The sequence below is a fragment of the Mesoplodon densirostris genome, chromosome 17 (genome assembly GCF_025265405.1).
Source record: "Mesoplodon densirostris isolate mMesDen1 chromosome 17, mMesDen1 primary haplotype, whole genome shotgun sequence".
Taxonomy (NCBI): domain Eukaryota; kingdom Metazoa; phylum Chordata; class Mammalia; order Artiodactyla; family Ziphiidae; genus Mesoplodon; species Mesoplodon densirostris.
In genome coordinates this window covers 25,760,153-25,773,553 of record NC_082677.1, presented here as the reverse complement: position 1 = coordinate 25,773,553, position 13,401 = coordinate 25,760,153, and positions in this window count along the sequence as shown.

Below are 13,401 nucleotides of genomic sequence, written 5' to 3'. Positions count from 1 at the left end.
TTTCTCTGTGAGTCTGTTTCTGTTTCATAGATAGGTTCATTTGTGTCATATTTTAGATTCCACATATAAGTGATATCATATGGCATTTGTCTTTCTCTGTCTGATTTACTTCACTTAGTATGATAATCTCTAGGTCCAACCATGTTGCTGTAAATGGCATTATTTCATTCCTTTTTATGGCTTAGTAGTATTCCATTGTATATATATATACCACATCTTCTTTATCTATTCATCTTTTGATGGATATTTAGGTTGTTTCTATGTTTTAGCTATTGTGAATAGTGCTGCTGTGAACATAGGGGTGCATGTATCTTTTTGAGTTAGAGTATTGTCAGGGTATATGCCCAGGAGTGGGATTGCTGGATCGTATGGCAACTCTACTTTTAGTTTTTTGAGGAACCTCCATACTGTTATCCATAGTGGCTGCACCAATTTACACTCCTTCAGGGATAAGTTTTGATGTCCCAGTTGTACAGATGAGCAAAGGGAGGTTCAGAGAGATCAAAGTAATTCAGCCACAGTCACAAAGCTTGTTGCTGGGAGAACTGGGATTTGCTCCCAGGGCTACCTGACCATAGAGCCTGGCCTAGCCATTCCCAGTGTCCTGCTCGTTAGTGATGCACCATGTCTGCCTGGAGCAGGAGAAGGTCTATGAACAGCGAAGAACCTTGGCCACATGTGTATAAACATAACACGGATGATAGGTGAGGCTCATAGATTCAGCGAGACTTTGAGATCATCTCGTTCAAACTTCTACCCCAATCAACAATCCCTCCACAGCAGTCCAGTTTCCCAGCCTGTACTTGAGTTGTTTTTAAATGAAAAAAAAAAAAAAAAAAAAAAAGATGGTAAATGGCCATGGCTATGATCACATTTACGTGTAAATATTCTTCCAGTGTTTGCGTTTCTGCAGCAACGTTCTATTTGGGAACAATTGTGCAAACAGCCACGATCAGTTTGGATCAGTGTATTCCCACCAGCAGAGCCAGGCCCACAGGAGAGACTCCGTAGTAAGGTATATTCAGGAATTGCAGTTCTTGTTGCTGTTTATATGCCTTCCTGGGACTGACAGTCTCAAAAGTGGTTCCCCAAAGGGCGGAACAGCATCCTTTTGAAACTGCACAAACAACATGAAAAACAGCACACAAATGCCAAAAGCAGAGGAATCTCTTACAATTCCACTGGCTGAATTAATCATCTGTTTTCATTCTCCTTGCTTCCTGCTAGTCCTTGCCACATGTAAACATGATTTTTAGGGTTGTAATGAGGTACACATGCAATTCGCTATTCCACTTTGTGTGCATAACATTATATCATAAGCATTTTCTGTTGCTACACAGTCTGCCTGATTCTAAGTTTTAGTGACTGCATGATAACCCATCAAATTGACACAACATAATTTACTTAACAACTCTTCAGTTGTTTCTAGTTGTTCATTATAAATTACTCCACAATGATCATCTTCATTTTTATTGACTTGTTATTGACTTTTATTGACTTTTCCTTCTTTTGGATTCGTTCCTTGGCGCCAAAAATTGGTATACTCTTTAAAGAATAAAGTTGATGCAAGTGGATTCTGTGTTGAATTTTATGACATACAACAGATCCAAGTCCTTAGTAAAATTCACATCAGGTGTGGTTGTTCATCCACATATTACTTAGTATTTAGGTGTCTAATCACTTCGTGTCATAAATTAATATAATTCTGCTCTCAATGAGCTTATTTTCCAAAAGAAAGTAAAAAGGCAGGTTTTTTAAAAAAGAGTTAAGCAATTTTCAACTCTTCCCCCCAAAGAAAGTTTTTTAATTTTTGTTATCTTTCCTTTTTTAAGTCAGCCACATCTACCTTTTATAGTCTTCAAGCACAGGTTTTTAAGAAGGAGGATGAGGTCACTGGATTTGTTATTCAGGCAGATCACTTTGTTCCCAACATGGGAGGTGGCCTGGACAGGGTAGAGGAGTAGCAGGGGTCCAGTTAGGAGACCCCAGCAATAGTCCTAGCAGGACAGGGTGAGGCTCTGAGGTATGTAGGACAGATGTGATGGGGATGGTCAGAAGGGACCAACACAGGTGACAGAATGGTCAGAGCTTGGGCTTCCCTGGTGGCGCAGTGGTTAATAATCCACCTGCCAGTGCAGGGGACATGGGTTCGAGCCCTGGTCCAGGAAGATCCCACATGCTGCAGAGTAACTAAACTCATGTGCCACAACTAGTGAGCCTGCTCTCTAGAGTCTGAGTCACAGCTACTGAGCCCACATGCTGCAACTACTAAAGCCCGTGTGCTTAGAGCCCGTGATCCACAACAAGAGATGCCACAACAATGAGAAGCCCACGCACCACAACAAAGAGTAGCCCCCGCTCACTACAACTATAGAAAGCCTGCTCACAACAATGAAGACCCAACGCAGCCAAAAATATAAATAAATAAATAAAATTTATTAAAAAAAAAAAGAATGGTCAGAGCTTGAAGGTCAATCAGGTATGCAGGTTAGGCAAGTGAACTTGTTTGCCAGGTTTTGGGAGATTTTCAGGAGAATGATCCTGCCTCAGGCTTAAGTGTAGGAAAGACAGACACCTGCTAATTCAGAGTCCTTTAAGGTACCCCAAATCTGAGCTCACCTGCCCAAAATGCTGCCATAGGAGGGTCATTCATTTAAGTTGACATCCTCTCCATCAGCCTCCAGTTATGAGGCGACCTGCTCTTGAATGAATGACACATTATGACATCATCCACAATGTGGTACTGGGGAAGGGACACTGGGCTAGGGAGTCAGAGAACTGAGTCCTAGTCTTTGCTGCATGGCCACAGGGAGTCACTTGATCCTGCTAAGCCTCAGTTTATTTGTCTTTAAAATGGGGATAATAATGACTGCGCTGCCTCTTTCACAAGTTGTGTTTGAGTATCATGTGAGCTCACGTATGTGAACTGTCTGTAAACTCTGACGTACGACACAGATGTTGGAGGGGTGAGAGGGCAGGAAGGGGAGGCAGGAAGCTGATCATGTCACCAGCTGTTGCTGAATGGTGGAGAACAGAGCCTTAAATGAGTGGGACACAGGACAGGTAAATGTTGATGAGTGTACCTGAAGGGTTGTCTTAATCTGTTCAAGCTGTCATAACAAAATACCATAGACTGGGTGGCTTAAACAACAGACACTTATTTCTCATATTTCTGGAGGCTGGGAAGTCCTAGATCAAGTTGTTGGCAGATTCTGTACCTGGTGAGGACCCTCTTACTGCCTTGCAGATGACTGTGTGCTCACAAGGTGGAGAGAGTGAGCTCTGATGTCTCCTCCTCTTCTTATAAAGGCACTAATCCCATCACGGGACCCGAGCACCCAGAATAAGGGGATGCTTGAGGATGGTGAGTAAGCTGTGAATCCTGGCTCTGTCCCTTTCTAGAACTGGACAACGTGGATGGGTTACTAACTTTGCCACACCTCAACGGCCTCCTCTAAAATGAAGACTTAATTGTTCATCCACCAAATATTTTACTGAGTTGCTACTGTATGCCAGGAACGGTTGTAGGTGCTGGGGATAAAAAGGTACACAAGACAGGCCAAGTCCCTGCCATTGTGAAGCATATATCCCCAAGGGATTGTAACAGTGTCCCATGGGGTTGCTCTGAAGAGTCCGTGGTATAAGCTGCATGGCACGGTGATCGTGCAGAATAAGTGCTCTAGAATTGTTAGCTGCTATTATCATCTGTTTCACCATTTCTCCTCAGGTTGGTCCTGTTAAGATGCTATATGAATAGAACAAATGAATAGAAATCAGGGGCATCAACCCAGAGGTCCATTCATACGTCGCATCTGTTTGCATTTGCTGCCATGGATAGAACTTCCAGGGTCACCTCCACACTGCTCATTTCACTGGGTAGCCAATATCTGTGCCATTTAACCATTCTCTGGGCTCCCTTCTCCAATGAATCCAGAAGGGCATTGCTTATTTAGGAAATGACATGTTCCGAGTTATTAATACATTCCAAATATTAAAATTTCAGTCGAAGCACTGGGAAAATCATGGCAGGCTCATAATTTAGGGAGGCCAGGTGGCTAATGAATGCTTGGTGCCCAGGAATATCTCAATTCCTCTACCCCTCTCTCCCAATTAACAAAAGCGCTGATGATCTCAGGGCTGTTTCTGGCCAGCTGGGATAAATTAGCCCACTGGCAGCTGCCCAAATGATGTATTTTAAGGGCACAGGCCATGTGGCTCTCTATTGAAAAGCAGTTGGGGTCACCATGTTTGCATATGGATTAACTTGCTGTGCAGGGATCCTACCCACTTACTGCGCCTGCTGTGGGTTGACACGCAGTAGCTATTCAACAAGGATGCAGAAGAGGCAGACCTAATGGTCCTTCAGGATGCCCCCATCTTCATTTCTCTCTATTCCCATTTTTATTACTTTCAGCAAAGAGAATTCAATTGGCTTTCCCTATCTATTTTCACAGTCCCTTTTCTTAGAAGGAATTTCCCACAATTGATGGAAAAACATATCTGGATGAGTATGGCTGGAGGACCATAAAGATCCACATGAATGGGACTTGAAAGTTACCAGCTTGGCCCATTTTCCTTAGTGATTCCAAGGCAAGGTGTGTTGAAGTTATAGTCATTTTAAATAAACTGTTGGGCTTTCCTGGTGGCGAAGTGGTTAGGAGTCATGGATTTGACCCCTGGTCTGGGAAGATCCCTCATGCCGCGGAGCAACTAAACCCATGCACCACAACTACTGAGCCTGCGTGCTACAACTACTGAAGCCCGTGCACCTAGAGCCTGTGCTCCACAACAAGAGAAGCCACCGCAATGAGAGGACCACGCACCTCAACAAAGAGTGACCCCCACTCGCTGCAACTGGAGAGGGCCCACCCGCAGCAACGAGGACCCAACGCAGCCAAAAGTCAATCAATCAATCAATCAATCAATCAATTTTTAAAGAAATAAATAAACTGTTAATTGGATGAGCTGTTCTCTGAGGGAAACCCAGGGCAAATCACAGTGAATGGGCTCAGGTGGTAATTGCTGTGTTGTGAAGAGTCTAGATGTTCCTGAGTATTCTGTCTCCGTTCCCCTGAGCAATTATGTGCAACACAGAGGAGATGACTGGCTTACTCCCTCTTCAACGTCAACAAACATCTACCAATGACCTACCATGTTCAACACACACCACTAAACATTGGAAGGGTCCAAAGTTATACAAGACAGTCCCCAGCAACACAAGGTCATACAGTTTAGATGCCAATTGCTCTGCTATCCTTATGACCCTTGATCATACGTCCTGGATTTACTAGGTTAGTTTTTTTTTTCTTGCCCCCCCCAAACAGGCTAGTTTTAATACTTCATTTTCTATGTCATTATCCCTATAACTCACTGAAGTACTCCAATAATCAGCATCCAAACTGCACTTCCCAGACCACCTCTCCTATCTGGAAGGAAAGAAAAAATCCTGTCAAACCATGAGTTCTGGTTTTTAGCTAAAAAGGATGGTCACTTAACACACGAGTAGCTCCTACCATAAGGTGAGTGACCATTCATAATTCTACAAAGGCAATTAACAAGGAGCGTAAGCCTTTCCAGCAAGGTTTCCTAAACTATGACTTGTCTTCCATGGCCCTTGTGCTGCTTCTCTTTTCATTGATTAATTAACTATGCATCTATCCAATGAATGACAGTAAATAAGACACAGTCCTGACCTCCCAGAAACTTACACCACAGTCTGGCGGGGAAAACAGACAAATAACTAGGCAAAGGGGCAACTGGAGAAATGGCTGGAGCCTCGTATGTTCTTTGAAGGAAGATGGACTTGACTCTGGGCACTGAGAGCCACTGTGGGGTCTTAAGCAGAGGTGGGAGGGGATGGGAGTTGCACTTTAGAAAAGTTGATCTCACTACAGTGCAAAGGGGTTGAAGGGGGCAAGCCTGAAGGGAGGCAGGCAGACACAGAGGACCTTCTCATAATATCCCAGGGATTACGGCCACATAAAGCTCCATCAAGGGGGATTTCAGTTCTTGAGAGTGGAAAGGTGAGATGGAGCCAACGAGCCAAGAAATAGCCACCTAGAGGGGTGCAGTGGCAGACTACAGCTCCAATTACGTATACAGACTCTGCATCACTACGTTCCGCACGCTTTCTATACACTCTGGTATTTAGAGGAGGAGAAGGAGGCAGCTCAGGGATGAGTAGTGAAAAATCATCTGGAAATTAACCTATCTATGTGGACTGACAAAAATTTTAAAGGCTCAAAATTGGCTAAGCTAAAGGGAAGAAGACCTGCTTTGATGACCCCAAAAGGCAGATAATAAACTAACCCTTGGTATGTAGCATTGGAATGCACCCTTTTTTTTTTTCTGGAGTGTATCTGCCATCAGTGCAATGGCTTTTTATTTTGTCAGTATAAAAATGTTCCCTGCACTAACTCCAAACTGGCTGCACAGCAGGAAGTGAGAAAGGAAATGCAAACAGAACCCATGAGCTAGCTCATAAGCATGGGGATATAGGGACTGGAACGATACACCAAGATTTAACTGCCTACGACGGCCATACATCAACACCCTCTCAGTCCCCCTAGTCGTGGACATCGATGTTGCCACGGGAAAGTTATAGAGAGGTGCCAGCTGCCTGAGTAGAGTAAGTGTGTGTTAGTGACACCATAGAATTCCTTTTTTCCCAGTTTTATTGGGAAATAATTTACTTATATCAATGTGTAAGTTTAAGGTGAACAGAATGGTGGTTCGATTTACATATATTGTGAAATGACTACCATAGTAGGTTCAGCCAACGTCCATCTTCTGATATGGCTGCAATAAAAAGAAAAGAAAAGTAGGAAAAGAGTTTTCTTCTTGTGATGAGAATTCTTAGGCTACACTCTCTTAACAACTTTCCTATATATATATACATATATATCACATAGCAGTGTTAACTATAGCCATCATATTGTAAATACATTACCTCCCTAGTATTTATTTGTCTTCTAACTGGACGTTTGTACTTTTTGACCACCTTCCTCCAATTGCCCCTCCTCCCACGCCCTGCCTCTAGTAACCACAGATCTGATTTCTTTTTCTGTGAGTTTTCTGATTTCATTTTGTTTTTCTTTTAGATTCCACATGTAAGTGAGATCATATTTGTCTTTCTCTCTTGACTTGCTTCACTTAGCATGATGCCTTCAAGGTTGATTCACATTGTCAAAAATAGAATTTCCCATTTTTTATGGCTGAATAATAGTCCATTGTATATACATATCTCATCTTCTTTATCAATTCACCCACTGATGGACACTTAGGATGTTTCCATATCTTGGTTGTAAATAGTGCTACAGTGAACATGGGAGTGAGGATATCTTTTTGAGTTAATGTTTTTGTTTTCTTTTGGAATCCTCTCTTTTTTTTTTTTTTTTTTTTTTTTTTTTTGCGGTATGCAGGCCTCTCACTGCTGTGGCCTCTCCCATTGCGGAGCATAGGCTCCGGACGCGCAGGCTCAGCAGCCATGGCTCACGGGCCCAGCCGCTCCGTGGCATGTGGGTTCCTCCCAGACCGGGGCACGAACCCACGTCCCCTGCATCGGCAGGCGGACTCTCAAGCACTGTTGCCACCAGGGAAACCCCCGAATCCCCTCTTTTACCCACTTGTCCACCGTTTCCTCACCTAAATGCCAGAGTATACAGGAAGCAGTAGTGATAGAGAACCTGTATAAAAGTAGCTACAACAATAATGCTAATATTGGAGCTCTACGCTGTTCCTCCATCCCTCTCCTGGAAAAGGGAGGTACTCCATGCATTCCCTGGAGACCAGAAGCTGTTTCTGGTTCTCCACAGTCCATTCCAGGACTGGGTCTCACCACCCTCTTGAAACAGAGTTCTTCTTCTGACGTTCATGCATCCATTCACTCCATCTTTTTCTTTTTCGCACCATATTATTCACTCCCTCACCTCTGGCCAAGGAGTTCCATGCAGAACATTCTCCCTCTTTCCTTAACAATTTCTGCAACTCTCTTATAGTTTTTCTTTCCATCACATCCTTATCTCCCCTCCTTCAACTTCAAAATCACCCTGACCTCAATATCCTCAACTCCTAGAGGCATCATCTCCAATCCCCTCTGTCCCTAAGTCCACACTTTAGACCACGTTTTTATGCAGAACCAAACCACCTCTAAGATCTCAAATTCTGTGTTCTCCCTCTCTGATTACAACCTACATAGCTTTTTCCTCTCCCACCCCATCAGGTCACCACCATCACACCAATCCTTCTCCAAGTTCATCAGCACCTCCCAACTTCAAGGACCTCCCTTTCCAGCCCAGACCCTAGAATCACTAGACCCTGACCTTCTGCCCTTCCCAAGACCATCTTCAATACCCAGTTGTGATGGTTAATTTTTTCAGCTTTATTGAGGTATAATTGACATATAAAATTGTAAGATATTTAAAGTGTTACATTGTGGTGATTTGATAACATATACATTGTGAAAGAATTTCTCCCCATCTACTTTATTAACATGTTGTGATGGTTATGTGTCAACTTCACTGGACTAAAGGATGCTCAGATGGCTGGTAAAACATATCTAGGTATCTGTGAGGCATTTCCAGAAAAGACTAGCATTTGAATCAGTAGACTCAGTAAACAAAATCTGCCCTTACCAATATGGGTGGGCATCTTCCAGTCAGTTGAGGGTCTGAATAGAACAAAAGGGTGAATTCACTCTCTCTGCTTGAGCTGGGGCACCCATCTCCTGCCCTCAGACATCTGTACTCATTCTCTGGTCTTCAGGACTCTAACTGGGAATTAACAGCACCTGCTTTCCAGGGCCTCCAGTTTTTAGATGGAAGATCATGGGACTTCCCAGACTCCATAATCATGTGAACCAATCCCCTGTAATAAATACCTTTCTATTTACCCATATACACCCTATTGGTTCTGTGTCTCTGGAGAACCCTGACCAATATACCCATCACTCCCAACATCAGCCAGTGCCCTCTACCCTGCTCCTAGTTTGTTCTGAGCTGATGGGGTCCTGGCACCTTTCTGTTCTCCAGCTCCAAATGGTCACAACTTCTGTAAACTCCATATTGTGTTTCTCATACAACTGCTATCAACTTCTCCCACACTTCAGAAGCCCTGCTCGGTCTCCCAGCCTCTCTGTCTCAGCAGATGGCCCTCTCTGTCTCTTACCTGACACTATCAAGTACAAGTTCTCTGCCTGAATTTTTATAGCTCTTACACTTAACGTGTCCAAAATTCAGCCAGTGCTCCCTCCACCTACCCAGTTATTTGTGCTCCAAATGTAGGGGTCATCTTGACATCTGCCTCTGCCCCATACCTCACACTCAATCAAGCTTCAGAGCTTGTTGATTCTTCTTCCAAAAGAAATCTCCAATCCATTCATTCCTTCCCATACCCATCGTTTGTGATTCTCCTGGTCCTAACCACCATCATCTCTCTCGCTTGGACTGCTAAGGAACCTCCTAAAATATCTACCCCTTTCCTCTTGCCCCCTTCCAATTTAGTCATTCTAGCCCATGGAGGTCAAAATGATGTTTCTATTATTTTATTTTATTTCATTTCATTTCATTTTTTGCAAGTAGTATTGTTTTATTTCTATGACTATCTGTAAGGAAAAACATAGACTTATAGAAGGTCACAAATTGAGACGCCTTTTAGACTTTTCTTTCATCTTAAAGATGAGAAAAAAGAGCACCAAAGAAGTGAAAAACCTTACCCAAGGTCACACAGCAAGTATATGACAAGTGTAGGAAAGAAAAGAGGGTTTTCAATTCCAAGTATAGCACTGTTCTACAGTCTGGTAAAGTATTTCCCTATATATAGCCAAAGATCTAGGCTACCGGGAAAAGGTGTCTGAAAAAATATAAAATCATTATAATAGAAAATATTCAGGTAAAAAAATTATCATGAGTTTGTGTGGGTTGTAATAAAAATGATGTCTTTAAAATGCAAACCTGAGTGTGCCATTCCACTGTTTCAAACCCCTTAGGACCTCCCAATCCCAAGAGAAAAAAATTCAAAACCCTTAACATGGCTTTGTCTGCTGAGATCACTGCCTCTCTCTGTAGCCTCATCTCCTGCCATTCTTTCACTCATTCTCTACAATCCAGCCTCTCTTTTTTCAAATGCCAAGTTCTTTACCACCTCAAGGCCTTTGAACCCACTGTCTCTCCACACTTCCCACATCCCTACATCCATCTCCACCTGGAAAATCCTTACTCTTCTTTCAGTCCTCAGCTTAAATGTCACTTCCTCAGGGGCTCCTTCCTCCCCTGACCAATGTAGAGTAGACGTTATCTCGGGGTACCTGTACTTTTCCCTCTTATTGTTTCTCACAAAGGCAGGGACACCTTTATTTTGCGATTACCTGGCTAATGACTCTCTTTCCCACTCCACTATAAACAACTCAAGAGCAGGGACCATGTCTCATTTGCTCATTGCTGTGTCCCCAGACCTGGCACAGTGCCTGGCACAAGGGCAGAGTCGGGTCCTGACCCCCAGGAAATGAGCCCGTGGATTAGGTACAGCAGGGGGATGAGCAGAGGGAAGCAACCCTGTGAAGTGAGGATCCCTTTATCCCCTTCACCCCGGACCTCCCGCCATGCTCTCACCTCTACTATCTTTTCATCACTCTTAACGGTCATTGTATAAACGTATAACCTTAAAATGGTTGAAACTATACCACTTTGGGAGAATGTGCTCAGAGGATGTAAGTGGTCTCCCTGCCCAGCCCTCACCGCCATCCCTCGAGCCCCAGTCAGCTACTTTCTGTGTTGTACCTGAAACAGGCATCCTTGGCTGTATGAATGAGGCAGCGTCCTGTGTCCCCAGCCCCACTCCTCGCCCTCTCCTCAGCATCCATATCCCCAAAGCATCCGTATCGTCACTTACTCCCCCAGACCCTCTCTCCTCCTCAGAGTTAATCTTCCCGCTTGCTTTGGCTCCCTCCCCTCCTTTCCCACCCCGCTTCAGCCGCCAAACATCTTTCCAGCCTGGGTGGGTTGTGGAGAACTTCCTTGATCCTCCAACTCCCTTGATCCTCCAACTCCCTTGATCTGTCCTCCTGATTTTCTTCTCCCCTGAAAGCCAAAGTTCTCGAAAGCATTGCCTCCATGTGCAGCATTCCCTTCCTCCCCACCCACTCACTGCTATTTATTGTTTTATTCACTCATTTTTTTGAATAGTTAATACATGTTCACAGTCAGAATTCAGAACGTTCCAAAAGGTACACAGTGAAGCACCTTCCTCCCCTTGGTGTCCCCAAGCCCCACGGTTCTCCTCAGAGGCAAACCCTGCTGTCAACATCCTGTGTGTCTTTCCAGAGAGCATATGCATATACGTATTCTTGTGTTTTTTTTTTGTTTGTTTGTTTTTTTTTTTTTTGGTCGCACCGCACAGCTTGTGGGATCTTAGTTCCCTGACCAGGGATCGCGAACCGGCCCTCGGCAGTGAAAATGCAGAGTCCTAACCACTGGACCGCCAGGGAATTCCCTTGTTTGTATCTTTTATACAAATGGAGGCATTTATGAACATTTTCTACCCTTTCCTTTTTTCACTTAAAGTATCTTAGGTGATGTTCTTAGATCAGTATATTCAAAGCTGCTTCATCCTTTTAAATGCCTGCCAAGATCCCTCTGTGAGGCTGTACCATAAATTCTCTGCTGTGGACACTGAAAACGTTTCTAGTCCTTTGTTCTAACGAACATGCTACAGGGAGAATCCTTGCATGTAGAGGACTTTTCCAGCCTTGTGAGCGCATCTGTGGGATAAATCCACAGAAATGAAATTATGCTTTGCATTTTGGAATTACATTTTCTCCATAAAAGTTGTACCAATTCACCCATCCAGAGCAACAAGACCTCGTTTCGCCTCATACTCTCTAACAGATTGTTTTAACAAGGGTTTTTATTTTTGCCAGTCTGATAGGTGAAAAAGAATACTTTTCATTTGCATGCCTTTTTATAATGCAGTCAAGCATTTTTCTTTTGTTGAAGAGCCATTTGAATTTCCCCTTCTGTGGAGCCTCTGTTCCTATTCTTTTATTTTTTGGTGGTCTTTTTATGATTCCGAGGAGTTCTCTATTTAAGAAAACGAGCTCCTTGTCTGTGGTATGAGTTGTAAATATTTTTAGTCACTCTATGATGCTTTGCAGCATGTCTTCTGTGACCAATAAATAAAACAACTGGAACTGCCGTCTCTTTGGTTCCTGTGCCCTTCTAACTGGGAAATCCAATGGCCTTTCTGTGTATTCCTTCCTGCTTCCGTGATTTCAGCATCTGACTCTGCGGACCCATCCTTCCCGAACTCTCCTTTCCTTCCTGCGTCACTACTTTATCCTGGATCTTCTCCCAATTTTCTAACTGTGACTACTCTTATTCCTTCTGGAATTCCCATTACAAGTGCCCTTGGGAGAGGAGGTCTTGAACTCTGCAGCAGTGCCCTGGGGCTGAGCCTCTGCAGACTGTAAGGGGGGTTTTCAGCCCCTTACATCTAGTGGGAGGTGCAGCCAGTTGTGCCTTGTCTGAATCCAAGGCAGGTTTGGGATGTTCCCGGGCTCTTCTTTTCCATTCCCCACAGCCAGCTCAACAAGTCTGAAATTAGTCTTACCATATCCACTCTCTCACAACTGCATCTCCCCACTTCCTCATTTCTCTTGGGTTCCCACCACCCTCCCAGTCTCCCTAGGCCTGAAGCCTCAGTCTCCCCAGCCCAGCACCAGCAGAGACCTACAGACTCTTCTGTGCAAGTCTTTTCCATTCCTCCGCTCCTTCCCAGCTCCGCTGTCATCATACTTATCCCCACGTGCCCCCTCTCATCAGCATCCCCTCAAGATCCAACACTTCCTCCTACCGCAGTACTGTCCACCCAACCTCCCGCTGCTCAGGAAACCGCAGGCCCTCCCCTGCACCGTCCCCTACCGCGCTCACTCCCCAGCAAAGGACTCTGCACCAAGCTAGAACCCAATTCATGAAGCCTGGATCCAAACGAGGTACCACGTAGTCCTAGTACTGGCAGATGGCATTTCCAAAAGTGAAAAAACTCTCTCCTGCTCTGCTTTAAAAATATATACTATATACTATATCTATCTGTCTATCTCTCTGTATATAGAGTATAAAATACATACTATATATGTACATATATACTTAGCTATTCCTTTGGACATATCAGTGTTTTTGGTGTATGTGTGTTGCCATTGTTTTTGTCTCTTTGTTTAACTTAGTCAATCAACCAGAATGTACTCTTATTCTGGTCTCACCAGCTCCTTCCCTCCAGCCCCTTTGCTTGGCTTTCAGTTTTGCTGCAGCTGTACCCTCCTGTTAAGACTCCTAGAGAAACCAGTGACAAGGGCCCATCTCTAAGACGCTGATCCACGCTCCTGTCCCAGGGTCATCCAGCAGCGCCAGG